The sequence below is a fragment of the Triticum urartu genome, chromosome 3, assembly GCF_003073215.2.
Source record: "Triticum urartu cultivar G1812 chromosome 3, Tu2.1, whole genome shotgun sequence".
Taxonomy (NCBI): domain Eukaryota; kingdom Viridiplantae; phylum Streptophyta; class Magnoliopsida; order Poales; family Poaceae; genus Triticum; species Triticum urartu.
In genome coordinates, this window is record NC_053024.1 from 312,047,597 (window position 1) to 312,063,248 (window position 15,652).

Consider the following 15,652-nt stretch of genomic DNA (forward strand, 5'->3'; position numbering starts at 1 on the left):
TTTTGTAATGCAGTAATAGTAAAAATTAAACTGTGATTGTTGATCAAGGACCGTAAACAGGATCACTGGATGAAACAAGATCAGATTTTGTTCAAAGACTATTGAACGTGAAAAAAGTGAATACATGGAAATAAAAATCAAAGTGTGTGTAGAGGAGAGTTCAACTTGAACTTCTCATCCACCCATACTGTTCCTTCCTTATTTTCATACAATTACACATGGATGCATCCCGGGCCTACAGATGTTGGTGCACTTCATCTTTTTTTACTGAAGAAGAATACAAGTGGACAGATGAGATATAGTTCTTTTAAAATCAAATGTCGTCAAAAGGAACACCATGTTCAGACTTACAAATGTCTTCCCGAAGAAAAGTGTAAATGTCTTGCTCTTTTTTTAATAAACATTGAGCCCTACTGGAAACACTCGTGGAAGAAGATGCGGAGGAGGCCGGTGGCGAGCGCGGCCTCTTGCCGGAGCGCCGCCTGTACGTTCTGGCCTTCATCATCGTCATCGTGCTTCTCTCCCCGACGCTGTCCCTCCCTCTAGACATCGATGGCTTCCACTCGGCGATGTGCCCGCAGCTGGAGAGCATCGTGTCGTCCTCTAAACTTCACAAAATTTATCTTTTCCATCAAATTTTCCGAATCCGCAGACACACATGCCCGCATTATTTCAATATTTGTGTGCTGCCATACTGCTTGCTCCACAGCCCCTGCAACTCAATCAGTCAACACAGTGAAGTTCAGTTAACAAGCCCGCTGTATACATGAAGCATCAACTTTCCTGATTAATGGACGTGACTATTGGCCCTTTGTAGCTCAAGAATAGTTGGTTGATTCGTCAACACAGTTATTCATCAATCTAATCAAACAACTTCACTAGTTAGATGAAGATGGGGATAGGTGTCATGAACATCAAAAGAAAACTGCTCTGAAGGACAAAACAAACACATGAGAATAACTGCACATTAGGATTCTGACTGCTCCTCTGTTTGTAGACCAAAGGAAGTTCAGAAAAATCCCTAGACGGACGCACACACACCAGTGCATGAACACACTTATTAGCACGTACATCTCAGTTCATCACACAGTTAATTCTTTCTAACAATATATTGACTGAATTATCGAATCAAAGCTCAGAACGGGATTCTCTTGATGCAGGTACAGACCCAAATGTTCATGCTTTTCTCTAAGACACTAAGTTGAACAGCAGAGAAGCATCCATACCAACAATATTGAATTGCAAACAATATTGTAGAAACAGACATGAGAGTTACCTGTCGCTTGAAGGAGTAGAGTTGATCCGGAAACAGTGATTCACAGGTTCAAGCAAGAGACGATGGGAAGGTCGATCAGAAGCCCTGAAGAAGGTCACACACGAGGGATGCCAACATAGGAGGTGAAGATGCCAGAGTTGAGGAGCATGGTGTGCTGTGCTACAGGCCCTGCCGATGGCGCAATGCCCCTGGGCGATGGCTTCGGGGAGCAGGGGCGCTGGTGCAGTGGGCGGCGGATCATGGGGAGAAGGGCGGCGGAGCTCGGGAGGAGTCCGACGGAGTTCGCTCGGGGCCGAGACAGTCAGGCAGTGGTTGGTTTGATTTGGCCAGGAAGAAGATCAGGCTGACCAGGGTGGCGCGGTGGAAGAAACAGGGGCAGAGGGAAGGCCGCATCGGAGGGGAGGGAAGGTCGCGTTGGAGTGCATGGAAAGTCAGGCCGGAGGGGAAGTTTGGGGCGGGTGGAAGGGAGGTAGTCCGGGCAGAGGGCAGGCGAGGTGGTCAGGGCGGAGGGTGGTGGTGGAGGTGGTCGGGGGAAGACGGCGGTGGCAAAAATGACCAGGGGAACGATGGCGGCGGCGGATGTGGTCGCGGCAGATCGTAGTGGCGGAGGATGACGGCGTGGGCGTCGTCAGAAGCAGCGGCGGCAGGTGGAGGGGACTGGGAACCTCGGCGGCAGCGGAGGCGAGCCGGGACGATGCGGGAACGGTGGCTAGCCGGGAGGAGGAGGCCCTGTGCTGGAAGGAGGCGGCAGCGGTGGGGGCGGCGGCTCCGTTGTCCAGCAGTGGGTGGGCATCGGGGTAGGATGGCCGGTGGCAGGAGGTGTGTCGGGGTCGGGGGGCGGCGGCCGGAGCCGCGCCGGAGCCAGGGGCGGCGGCGGAAGGTGGTTGGGGGATCCGTTAGAGGTGATGCGGAAGGTGTGGGGTGGGGGATGGGAATGGGCCGATCGGGTTTTTTCTTTCGCTCGCGCGATCTCAGTAACATCCGGTCGGGCCCTTATAGGGCTGGCTGTGATCCAAATAGTTATTCTAATCCCAGGATTAGAATAGTGCCACTATATATATATATCCATTCATGACATTCAGCACCCGTACACTCTGGTACGTCCAATACGCCAGGGGCTTAAGTGTACCCCATAATACAGCGTGAGAAGTCTGAACACTTTCGACAGTGCGGCACCCCGAACTTATAGCATTATATGCATCAGCTCCGAATCATGTCTTGGGTAAATAGTTGGGTTTGCCCGGCTCCCATGTTTTGGTACCTTACGTTCCGCTATATCGGCTAAGGTAGCACTGGAAGAACTACTGCGATTGTGCCCCGGTTCATCTGGGCTAAGCACCTCAGTAGAGAAAGCTAAAACTAACTGTCATGATAAGGCGAGAGCTGGTTGCTGTTCGAGAGGTCTCGAGTCCCTAAACACTTATGCCGCTTCGAGCGAGGAGCCGACTTTGTTCGGCTTAAGGCGTGTATGGCGCCCCGAATTCGGCCTTCCAAATACTAGGGGCTTCGCCAAAATTTAAAATTGTAGACTTCTGTGGCTAAGTGGGAGTGATAAAGCATTATAGTCTGATTGCCTTGTTCGTTGTGCTGAGCACCTCCCTCGAAGGACCCAACAATGGGAAAAAGAGTGCTCAGATTTATCCCGAACACCCCAGCACTCGTGGCATGGGAGTAGAAGCCAACGACTAGCCATCTCTCAGATTTAACAAATAGCCGCACAGAAGATAATATTTTAAATTCAAACAAGCGTTGCATAGCGCATATGAACAAGTTTTCATAATACAGGATCACACGAGCAAGTTTATTCAAAAATTACATCCTTCGCACACTCGTCCTCCACAAGACGGGCACCCTTCAGGATACCCTCATAATACATCCCAGGGTGGCGATGCTCCTTGCCCTGCGGCGGCCCCTCCTTCACCAGCTTCTCAGCGTCCATCTTGGCCCAGTGCACCTTCGCACGGGCAAAGGCCCGGCGTGCACCTTCGATGCAGACGGACCGTTTTATGGCCTCTAGCCGTGGGCAGGCATCCACAAGCCGCCTCACCAGGCCGAAGTAGCTGTTGGGAAGGGAGTTGCCAGGCCACATCCGGACTATAAGGCCCCTCATGGCCTGTTCGGCCGCCTTGTGCATCTCGACCAGTTGCTTCAGCTGGTCGCTCATAGGCATTGGATGTTCGGTCCCAGTATACTAAGACCAGAACAGCTTCTCCGTCGAGCTTCCCTCCTCTGCCTCGTAATATTTCGCAGCATCCGACCCGCTGCGGGGCAAATCTGCGAATGCTCTTGGAGAGCTCAGGACTCGGGTAAGTAACAAGTAATTTACTTTCACATGCTTGCTTTGCATATTGAATGCTTTACCCACCGCTATCTTCAGTTTCCTGGAGGGCCTTTTGGGCTTCAGCCTTGGCATGCTTTGTGCTCTCGAGGGCCGCAGCAAGCTCGGACTCTCGCGTCTTCGAGTCAAGCTCCAAAGCCTCGTGTTTCTTCATGAGAGCCTAGAGCTCTTGCTGCACCTCGCCCACCCATGCCTCTTGTTTTTCCCGCTCGGTGCGCTCCTTGGCCGCTTTGTTTTCGGCCTCGGACAGTGTTTGCTTCAGGGTCGCTACTTCGGTCGTGGCCCCTGGCACATTCATGATGATCGTGTCAGTTCGCAACCACATTTTCTTTTTTTATATAGACAAGGTATTACTTACCTTTGTTCTCCTCGAGCTGCCTCTTGGCAAGGCCGAGCTCCTTCTCGGACCGCTCGAGGTCCTGCTTCAGTGCGGCGACCTCCGCAGTCAGTGCGGCAGAGGTCAGCAGCGAAGCCTGCATACGCATACAGACATACTTATATTAGAATCCTGCAAATATTATTGATCCTCTATTCGGCTTTTCTTCCTGAACACCAAACAGAGAATCAGGGGCTACTGTCTATGCGGTAATATTTTTCCTATATTTTAAATACTTACCTCAAAGCCTGTTAGAAGGCTGGCACAGGCTTCAGTCAGTCCGCTCTTGGCGGACTAAACTTTCTTGATCACCGCACTCATAATAGTGCAGTGCTCTTCGTTGATGGAAGCGCCGTGAAGCACTCCCAGCAGGTCGTCCGGTGCCTCTGGTTGGACAGAGGTCACCGGCACGGACGGCTTGCCCTTCTTGGAAGGGGGCCGCCTGCCCGAGTCCGGAACCACTGGAGGTTCCGGCGCGGTGTTCGTTTGAGGGCCGAACTTGGAGCCCCTGGGAGCCTTACTCCCTTTGCTCCTAGAGTCCGGAAGGTCGCCTTGAGGCGCCTCCGGGACTGTCTCCCCCCGGCTCGGTGCCCCTTGAGACAATACCTCGGCATTGTCCGTAGGGCAAGGAGAGGAGGCTCATGGAAGTGGATCGCTATCCATATCCGATGAGTCCAAAGAACCGTCCGACGAAGATACGTCGATGCGGGCTCGGGGCGGACTACATAATCATATTCGACGTTAGGAGAGGTAGTGCAACAAAAGTATGCTATGAGTTACTCTGGTATCCGAATACTTACGACTTCGCCAGGGGCTTGGCCCTGAGCAGCCACTCATCTTCGCCGTCGGCGGCGGTAGTGGAGCAGTCCGGAAGGAGAGTCCTTCCCTTCTTGGACCCTTCGGCCTCCCCGGTTGGGGAGGCCTTCCTTTTATTGTCTCCCCCGGCTAAAGGGGGAGAATCTTCATCTTCCTTCTCCTTGTTTTCACGGGAGGAGTGCGTCTCGGAGTTATCAGACGATGAGTCCGATACCACCTGGCGTCGGGAACTCTTTTGGGTTCCCTTGGCCTTCTTCTTGGTCTTCTCCGGCACCTCATAAGGAGCCGGAGTCCGCATCTCCGTCAGGAGAGCGTCCGTAGGGTCTTCGGGCAGTGGGGCCGGACTGTTAATCTACTCCGATGCCACCACCCAGTCCTGTCAAAGGCATGGGAGCTCAGACCCCACACATGGTTAAGCTATGGGAAATAAATACCCTACCAGATGTAAAGAACTTACCGGATTCGCAGGGCGCTTCGCGCTTAGCCCGCGGTCCTCGGTAAGAGAAGGAGGGACCTCGGCGCCCTTGAACAGCACCTTCCAGACGTCCTTATGCATCGTGTCGAAGAGCTCGCGTAGACTCTGGTGCTGGGCCGGGTCGAACTCCCATAAGTTGAAAGCCCGTTGTTGACACGAGAGGATCCGGTGGAAGAGCATGACCTGGACTATGTTGACAAGCTTAAGTTTTTTGCTTGTCATGTTCCGGATACACTTTTGGAGTCCGTCCAGCTCCACCGATGAACCCCAGGAGAGGCCCTTCTCCTTCCAGGAAGTGAGCCGCGTGGGGATTCCGGATCGAAACTCGGGGGCCACCATCCAGTTGGTGTCGCGCGACTCGGTGATGAAGAACCACCCCGATTGCCACCCCTTTATGGTCTCCACGAAGGAGCCCTCGAGCCACGTAACATTGGGCATTTTTCCCACCATGGCTCCGCCGCATTCCACTGGTTGGCCACCTACTACCTTCGGCTTGATATTGAAGGTCTTCAGCCATAAGCCAAAGTGGGGCCGGATGCGGACGAAAGCCTCGCACATGACGATGAACGCCGAGATGTTGAGGATGAAATTCAGGGCCAGATCATGAAAGTCCAGCCTGTAATAGAACATGAGGACGCAGACGAATGGATGGAGGGGAAACCCCATCCCGCGGATGAAATGGGCAGAGGAAAACCACCCTTTCATGTGGTTCCGGGGTAGGGACGATCTGCCCCGCGGCTGGCAGCCGGTGCGCGATATCCGCGGCTAAGTATCCGGCTCCACGTAGATTTTTGATGTGTCCCTCTGTGACGGAGGAGGCCATCCACTTGCCTCCCGCTCCGGACATGTTTGGAGAGAGTTGAGGAGAAGGATGCGGACTTGGGCGCTGGAGCTCTAGTGCGCGACAATGGATGAGCAAGGAGGAAGAAGGCGTGGGTAGAAAAAGGTGAGATCTTATCCCTTTATAAGGGCGGACTAAACTATGCGCCCCCACTAGCCTGGTAAAACTCGCTTATCCCCCAAGCGCCGTAATTCATGGCGCGGTTGGGTTACCCACGTCCGTATTGATGAGAATCCCGTAATAAGGGGAACACGATCTTTGCTTTGACAAGACGTGTCAAGGAACCGCCTCGCGTTATGTGCGGGGCTGGTTAAAGAAAAACGGTTCAAATAATTACCGGGTCGTGGCGTGATGTCATGCTGCAAAACGTGTCAGCAGATTAGATTTGTGGTAATATTATTCTCTCTACGGTGGTATGTGGAACTTATTTTGCAGGGTCGGACACTATCCTTGTATTCAAACTCTTCCGTGGTGTATTCGGAGGAGGAACCCGCCTTGCAATGCCGAAGACAACACTGCGCGCCGGACTCATCATCATTGAAGCCTGGTTCAGGGGCTACTGAGGGAGTCCTGGATTAGGGGGTATCCGGACAGCCGGATTATATCCTTTGGCCGGACTATTGGACTATGAAGATACAAGATTAAAGACTTCATCCCGTGTCCGGATGGGACTCTACTTGGCGTGGAAGGGAAGCTACGCAATACGGATATGTATATCTCCTCCTTTGTAACCGACCTTGTGTAACCCTAGTCCCCTCCAGTGTCTATATAAACCGGAGGGTTTTAGTCCGTAGGACAACATACAATCATACCATAGGCTAGCTTCTAGGGTTTAGCCTCTATGATCTCGTGGTAGATCAACTCTTGTACTACTCATATTATCATGAATAATCAAGCAGGATGTAGGGTTTTACCTCCATCTAGAGGGCCCGAACCTAGGTAAAACATCGTGTCCCCTGCCTCCTGTTACCATCCGCCTTAGACGCACAGTTCAGGACCCCCTACCCGATATCCGCCGGTTTTGACACCGACACTTGGCATCGAAGTATCCATTTATTTGAGATATTGCGAGGTTCGAGTCCCCACGCACCTCCAGGCGTTGAATGCCCATGGAAACTGCCATCCTGAGACCATGTAATAGGGCCTCGTATTCGGCTGCATTGTTGGAGTCCGTGTATAGTATTTGGAGTACGTATTGGACTGCATCTCCGGTGGGGGACGTCAGGATGACGCCAGCCCCCAGACCAGCCAGCATTTTAGAGCCGTCAAAGTGCATGATCCAATTGGAGTACGCGCCGTACTCTTTAGGGAGTTCGGCTTCTGTCCACTCGGCAACGAAATCGGCCAGTACTTGCACTTAATGGCTCGCCGTGGTTTATATGTTATGTCGAACGGGAGGAGCTCGATAGCCCTTTTGGAAATCCGGCCCGTGGCATCACGGTTGTCTATTATGTTGTTGAGTGGTACTTCTGAGGCCACCGTAATTGAACACTCTTGAAAGTAGTGTCGTCATTTCCGGGATGCCATGAATACCACATATGCCATCTTTTGATAATGTGGGTACCGTGATTTGCATGGACTGAGGACAATGGATACATAATATACCGGCTTGTGAAGTGGGAATTTATGTCCGTCTGTCTCTCGTTCGATGACGAGCACTGCGCTTACAACTTGGTGAGTTGCCGCTATACATAACAGCATTGGTTCGCCGACATTTGGCGCGGCCAAGATTAGGTTGGTGGCCAGGATGGCTTTTATTTCTTCCAATTCGGCCGTGGCTGCGTCCGTCCACGCGAAGTGCTCGGTGCGCCGAAGAAGGTGATAAAGGGGGAGTTCCTTTTATCCTAAACGGGAGATAAAGCGGCTTAAGGCCACCACACATCCAGTTAACTTCTGGATTTGCTTGAGGTCAGTTGGGATAGCCAACTGCGATAGAGCTCGGATTTTAGCCGGATTTGCTTCAATTCCTCTACTGGAGACGATGAAGCCCAGGAGCTTTCCGGCGGGTACGCCAAAAACGCATTTTTCCGGATTGAGCTTAATGTCGTATGTTCGGAGATTGTCGAATGTGAGCCTCAAGTCGTCTATTAAGGAGTCGACGTGTCTGGTTTCAACGACCACATCGTCTACGTATGTCCCCATTGTTTTGCTGATCTGCTTTTCCAGACACGTCTGAATCATGCGTTGATACGTTGCGCCGGCGTTTTTGAGCCCGAAGGGCATTGTGTTAAAATAGAAGGGGCCGTATGGAGTGATAAATGCCGTTGTGGCTTGATCGGACTCCGCCATCTTAATTTGGTGGTAACCGGAGTATGCGTCGAGGAAGCACAATGAGTCGTGTCCTGCGGTGGCGTCGATAATTTGATCGATGTGAGGGAGGGGGGAGGGATCCTTTGGGCAAGCCTTATTAAGGTCCTTGAAGTCGACACATAGGCGCCAGGATTTGTCCTTCTTTGGTACCATTACCAGGTTTGCTAGCCAGTCTGGATGTTTTACGTCTCTAATGAATACAGCCTCCAATAACTTGGCTAGCTCCTCTCCCATGGCTTGTCGCTTTGGTTCGGAGAAATGCCGAAGAGTCTACTTGACCGGCTTGAATCCCTTTAGAATGTTAAGGCTATGCTCGGCCAACCTGCATGGGATTCCTGGCATGTCTGAAGGATGCCAGGAAAATATGTCCCAATTCTCGCGCAGGAACTCCTGTAGTGCGGCGTCTACAGCGGGGTTTAACTGTGCCCCGATGGATGCTGTTTTTGTGGGGTCCATTGGATGGACTTGGAATTTGACTATTTCATCCGCTGGTTTAAAAGAGGTGGACTTGGATCTTTTGTCGAGTATCACGTCGTCCCTGTCCACTATGGAGTGCATCGCAGTTAATTCCTCCGCCGCAAGGGCTTTGGATAATGCCTCGAGGGCCAGTGCGGCTGTTTTGTTCTCGGCGCGGAGTGCTATGTCCGGATCACTAGCTAGAGTGATGATTCCATTGGGCCCGGGCATTTTGAGCTTCATGTACCCGTAATGGGGTATGGCTTGGAAGATCATGAATGCCTCCCGCCCTAGAAGGGCGTGGTATCCGCTACTGAACGGGGCCACTTGGAATGTAATTTCTTCGGAGCTGTAATTCTCCAGAGTGCCGAATACCACATCTAGTGTGATTTTCCTAGCGCAACGTGCCTCTCGACTAGGGATGATTCATCGGAAGGTCGTGCTGCTTTGCTTAATACGGTTTCTGTCTATTTCCATTTTTTGAGGAGTCTCCTCTCCGTTGCCGCCGTCCATGAGCACTTCAGTAAGCCGAAAGCTATCCACAATTGGACTGAGGAACAAGGCGGCTGGTGCTCAGGTTGTTCGCAATTTAGGTTCATCACTGGCATTGAAGGTGATAGCCGTGTCGCTCCATGGATTTATTGCTGCCACGTGGTAGACTTCGGCAAGGCTGCGGAGTGCTCGCTTAAACCTATTATTTGAGGCGAAGGTCTCGAAGACTGTCCATACTGTATTGTTATCCACGGGATGGTGCTCTGCGGTGTTTTGAATGAGGAGATCCTCACCACTCTTGGCCACCTGCCGGAGTACCCAACATGCTCTAAGGCTGTGTGTTGGTATGGTATTCGCTGTACTATGAATTTTGCAGGGCCCGTCAAGCCATCCCTCCAATACGGTTCCACGCCCTGTAGTGGGCTTTTGCTTCTTTGTAATTGAGTCGGGCGACTTATGAGAGTGCACCCTTTTAGTTCGGACTGGGGGTTTTGTCAGAGCTGGATTATCCCAAAATTTTGTTTGGGTTTTCAAGGCGCTTTCCATCACACAGTACTTCCGTACTATGGCCGCCAAGTCTGCGAAGTGTGCTATGTCATGGCGACTTATGGCGTTGAGGATTCCCTTGTCCATGCAATTGTTGCAAAAGAACAAAATTGTGTCTTCCTCATGACAGTCCTTGACCTTGTTCATTACAAGGAGGAATCTGGCCCAATAGTGATGTACTGTCTCTTGGGGCTGCTGCCTAATGTGGGAAAGATCGTTTATATCTGGGTGGGTGGGTGGATTTAAGTCCAGACCTTGACCCAATCTGAGACCCAGGGGTGGGGGAGTTTCCGATCTTGGAAGTTTGGGCTCTGGGATGTTGCCCCGCAGGTTCGGCATGCTGCCTGATTCTAGGTTCAGGGTTAGGGTGATGTCCTCCCATGGACGGGTATCCGGCTCGGAGAGCTCGGGAATCCAGACATAGTTCGTTCTCAGGATAGAGGAAGAATCGCCGCATTGCTCCTCCACCACGGCTATCTGATGGGTGACCGGCAGAGAGTTAATCTCCCTTTGGTCGGGTTTAAGCCCAATACAATCGTAATCCGTAGCGACTCCCAAAGCGGTGATGCGATCCAAGAGCTCGTTCAAAGAGGAGAGCTCCATTGGATCCATCTGCTTGATGAATTTCGAGCCGATGTGGAGGCTATTTTCGATGACCCGAGAAGTCATCGTCGGCACAGCGGCCGAGCGGGCGGTCATGACGAAGTCGCCTAGTCGGAGAGTTTGGCCTATAGCCAGGGCTCCCCCAGAGGTGATATTGTTCTTGACAACGAGACGAGCCATTCCTCCTTATGATGATGACACGGTGGAACTCTCAATGTAAGCACCAATGTCGGTATCAAAACCGGCGGATCTCAGGCAGGGGGTCCCGAACTGTGCGTCTAAGGTGGATGGTAACAGGAGGGCGGGGACACAATTTTTACCCAGGTTCGGGCCCTCTCGATGGAGGTAATACCCTACTTCCTGCTTGATTTATCTTGATTACTTCCTGCTTGATTTATCTTGATGATATGAGTATTACAAGAGTTGATCCACTGCGAGATCGTAGAGGCTAAACCCTAGAAGCTAGCCTATGGTATGATTGTTGTTGTCCTACGGACTAATCCCTCCAATTTATATAGACACCGGAGGGGGCTAGGGTTACACAGAGTTGGTTACAAGGGAAGAGATCTACATATCTGTATTGCCAAGCTTGCCTTCCACGCCAAGGAGAGTCCCATCCGTACACGGGACGAAGTCTTCAATCTTGTATCTTCATAGTCCAACAGTCCGGCCAAAGGATATAGTCCGGCTGTCCAGAGACCCCCTAATCCAGGACTCCCTCAATCGTCAACAGTGACTGGCGGGAGGTAGATGAAGGCCATCTGCCCGTTCCTTATAGATCGGATGGTTCATAAAAAATCGACTGACCTATTTATTTTTAGTCGACTGTTATCTTGATAGGACCACATGTGGTGGTGTGCTAGAGGAGTACATGCATTTCCTGTGCTCATATATTACAAAATCATACGGAGTAGAATCTAATTTTGTTTGCCATGCAATGTTGTAGAGCTATCATATGTCACCTGTCATTTATTTTTCAGCCACCTGTTATCTGCTACTTTTATAGTGCACTAGTTCTGCACACACTTCACCCATACTCTCACTATTGTGTTTTTATGCAAGGTATTTCAGACTCTGCTGCTATGAGAGAAGCAAAAAAGAAAAGAGAGAAGTCGCTCCAACGTCGTACGCGGATAGGCCAGACACATTTCAACCTTATAATAGGTGCAGTGTCAGCAGATGGAGACAGTAAACGTAGCTCTGGGGTTCATGACCTCGCTCCCAATGAACCACCATCCCAGGTGCCTGCTTTAACTTCACGGTGTCATATGTGATTGCATGTTGTATATGGTGTCTAGCTTGTATTCGAAAGGCCGAAGTCGGTCTTTATTAAGGTAAGGAAAGATATTTTTTACATGAACCACCATCACGGGAGCACTAGAAGTCAAATGGCTAGTCAGGGCACTGGCCGAGCTAGTGACAAGCCCATCACAGACAGGCATCACCTGGAAGCCAACTAAAAAGCCACGATGGTGGCGAAGCAGCCTGCCTCCTACTAGGCTCTCAGGTCCTAGATGATCATGCTCACCACTCCAGCCGAAAGTCTAGCTTGTATTGCTTCCTATTTGGTTAAATTGCATCTGCTTAGCTTACACACTATACCTTTGAATATGACATGCCTTCCTGTTTTTCGTACATACTAGTACACCTGTCTATTAACCATGTTCTTACATCAAACTAATGTTCTTGTGTATCCCTCATCAGTCACTTATGATGAGGCAGTCAGGCAAGTGGACTACTGTGAGAAAATATCCTCATTTAAAGATTGCAGCGTCAGCCTCCCCACATGATTATCAAGAAACAACAAGGCTAGATGAAGATAGTGAACGTAGCTCTATAGTTGATTACCGCATTTCCCCTACACTAGCATCGCAGGTGCTTGCTCTAACTTGGTAGCGTGATATGTGGTTACATGTTGCATATGGTGTCTAGATTGTAATTCTTCCAATCTAGTTAAATTGCATGTGCTATTCTGCTTAGTTTGTACATTATACCTGTTAATGTGACATGCCTTCCTGTTTTTAGTACATAGTATATCTGTATATTAAACATGTCCTTACATAAAACTATTGTTTTTTCGTATCTCGCATAAATCAATATGATGAGACACCTTTAGTATATCCAGTGTGATATTAGTTGCATCATTCATATGACTTATAGCATGTTCTGCTTCTAATTTGTTGAAATTCCATTTATGATGGGACACTTTTAACTTTGAAGAGTCATTTTGGTTGCATCTTTCATGTGGTGTCTAGCTTGCATTGCTTCTTATTTGTTGAAATGGTTTCTGCTTTGTTTACACAAATAGTTGTGAATATGCCATGCCGTCCTATTTTTCGTATTATTCCATCCTGGAATCATGTGTTTGCCTTACATCAAAGTAGTGATTGTTAGTATCATGCATGAATGAGTTCTGAAGTGTGAATTTTATTGTTTTTTCTTGTCGGTTTTACTTGACAATTCAAAATCAACAAAGCGGAAGGAAGTTAGCAAGGCAGCAGATGATGGCGCTCCTTCCAAACGGAGGGCCTCTACATATTCTACTCCTCCATCCCCCAAGATGATTTCCAAGACAACACATGCATAGACACTCAACGTAGTTGTGTTCATAATAAGCACGTCACCCCTAGTGCACCATCATAGGTGCTCCCTCTAACTTGGCACTGTTATATGTGGTTGCATGTTAGGTATGATGTCTAGTTTACATTGCTTCTAATTTTGAATTTCATCTGCTTACTTTACACATTATACTTTGTGAGTAAGACACATGTTCCTATTTCTAGAACATACAATATTTGTCTATCACACCATGTTCTTACATCAAGGTACTACTGTTGTGTAACCTGCAACAAACACTTATCATGAGACACATTTGACTTGGGAGTGTGACTTGCTGGAGGAGTTTTATTCAAAGCGAACTTTCAAGGGGTTCCCATAACACCCAACCGCGTAAGGAATGCAAAATCAAGGATCATAACACCGGTAAGATGGAAACTAGGGCGGCAAGAGTGGAACGAAACACCAGGCATAAGGCCGAACCTTCCACCCTTTACCAAGTATATAGATGCATTAAAGTAAATAAGATATAATAATGATATCCCAACATATCCATGTTCCAACAAGGAACAAACTTCAACTTTACCTACAACTAGCAACGCTATAAGAGGGGCTGAGCAAAAGCGGTAACATAGCAAAACAACGGTTTGCTAGGAAGGTGGGTTAGAGGCTTGACATGGCAATATGGGAGGCATGATAAGCAAGTGGTAGGTAGCGCGACATAGCGATAGAGCGAACAACTAGCAGGCAAAGATAGAAGTGATTTCGAGGGTATGGTTGTCTTTCCTGCAAAGTTCTCAGAGTTGTCGAAAGCTTGATCCTCGTTAACTTGGTAGTGTGATGTTGTTTGCATCTTGCACATGATTTATTTCTTGTACTGCTTCACATTTGTTTAAACAACATTTATGATGAGATACTGTTCTTGGTAGAGCGATATTTGTAGCATCTTTCATATGGTGTGTAACTTCCATTGCATTACTTCTAATTTAGTGAAATGTCTTCTGCTTAGTTTACACATCATAGTTCTGGTTATCTCATGTCGTCCTGTTTTTCGTACATATTACATCCTCCTATCATGTGGTTGTCTAACATCAAAGTTCAGTTCGCCTGTATCACGCATCAATTTGTTCTGAAGAACTAAATTGCTATTCTTTTTTCTTGTCGGCTTGACTTACCATGGCATAGAGAAAGAGGAAGCAAGACAGAACGACAGGGAAAGGGAAGCGGAAGAATCTTGCAGATTCTGCTAGTACTGATGGTGCAATAGAAGGTCAAAGTCCAGCAGAAAATTGTACCAACAGGGTATCCCGTGCTACACGAGCTGCAGAACAAGCCAAACAGAAACAAATAGCTGCCACCAAACAAGCAGAGACAACCCTAGTTGTTGCAACACCTTCCACAGTACCACCAGCTGCACGATTTACTCGTTGGTCAACTCAGCTAGCAGCACGTTACCAAGCTCCCTTGCCACCTGACACTACTTCCGAAGCACTCTTGACACATGATGAGTTGGCAAGATCAGATGAACTTTGTGAGCTTCAACAGCAAGAAGGTAGTTGCTGGAGCCAAGTTACAGTTGCATGCTTCTTTATATGTAGTTTCACAGTTTGATGTATACTAACACTTCCTATGTTTGTTGTTGGAATAGCACCTTGGCGCAAGAGGAAACAAACATCAGGGATAATGCTCGATAGGTTAACTAAATCTAGAGGAGGAAGAATGCAGATCCGTTTTGAGGCAGGTTTAAAAAGGCCACGTGATGCTACAGAGTCAGGCAAGTTAGTATCAGAGACGGCGGTTGTTGTTAGGTGCCATGTACGTATCCTCCCAACATGGATTCAGTACAGGAATGACAAAGACGAAACCTAGTTCAACACCTTCCTCGACCAATTATCTGTAAGTATGGTTATGTATGGAAACTGGTAATATCATCTTGCTCTATCCAATACTTTCTAGGTTGCTGATAATGAGACTCCCATAATTTTCAACAGATGAGGTTCAATTTGGATAGCCAAGATGATGCAACCAGACAATCTTGCACCCATGTTTTTAAGTCTGCTCTGCGATAATATTGGTATAACTTGAGGAAAACTCACTTTGAAGGCAAGGCTAACAGTGAACTTGCCCAAGCATCTCCAGTGGAAAATGATGAGGACATCAATACCATTGTTACACCCACAGCCCCTACTGTTACATATACTGGACCAATTACTAGAGCTCGCGCACGCCAATTAAATTACCAGGTACTTTCGTTTCTTGGTAATGATTCTAATGTTCATGAGATTATGATGCTGCCTAAATTGGATACATTTGTTTTGCTTTCAAATGAAGGGCCTAGCTTGGAGAAGGATGAACATTGGAGCAAGAACACGCATGAAGTTGATGGCATGCGCAAGGGGATCAAGAACGGAGTTACAAGTGATGATTTCAGGACTTTGAAGCCGCCATAAGGAGTGCATGAAGCCATGGACGAAATATACAAGATGCCACTTCATAATATTCGTCCATAGGCTATTCTAGGTGCTGCGTCACCTTATTAATGGGCCAGGCCCATGTAATTTCGAAAT

The 15,652-nt window shown here is 48.8% G+C and overlaps 1 long non-coding RNA gene across 1 annotated transcript; it reads right to left on the bottom strand.

Annotated features, from left to right (window-relative positions):
• Positions 1 to 244: 244 nt before the first annotated feature.
• Positions 245 to 2,224, bottom strand: LOC125548346. The gene is made up of 2 exons (XR_007301020.1): positions 1,277 to 2,224; positions 245 to 861 (listed from the first exon to the last, which is right to left on the bottom strand). It is a non-coding gene; the product is annotated as an uncharacterized LOC125548346 (long non-coding RNA).
• Positions 2,225 to 15,652: the final 13,428 nt, after the last annotated feature.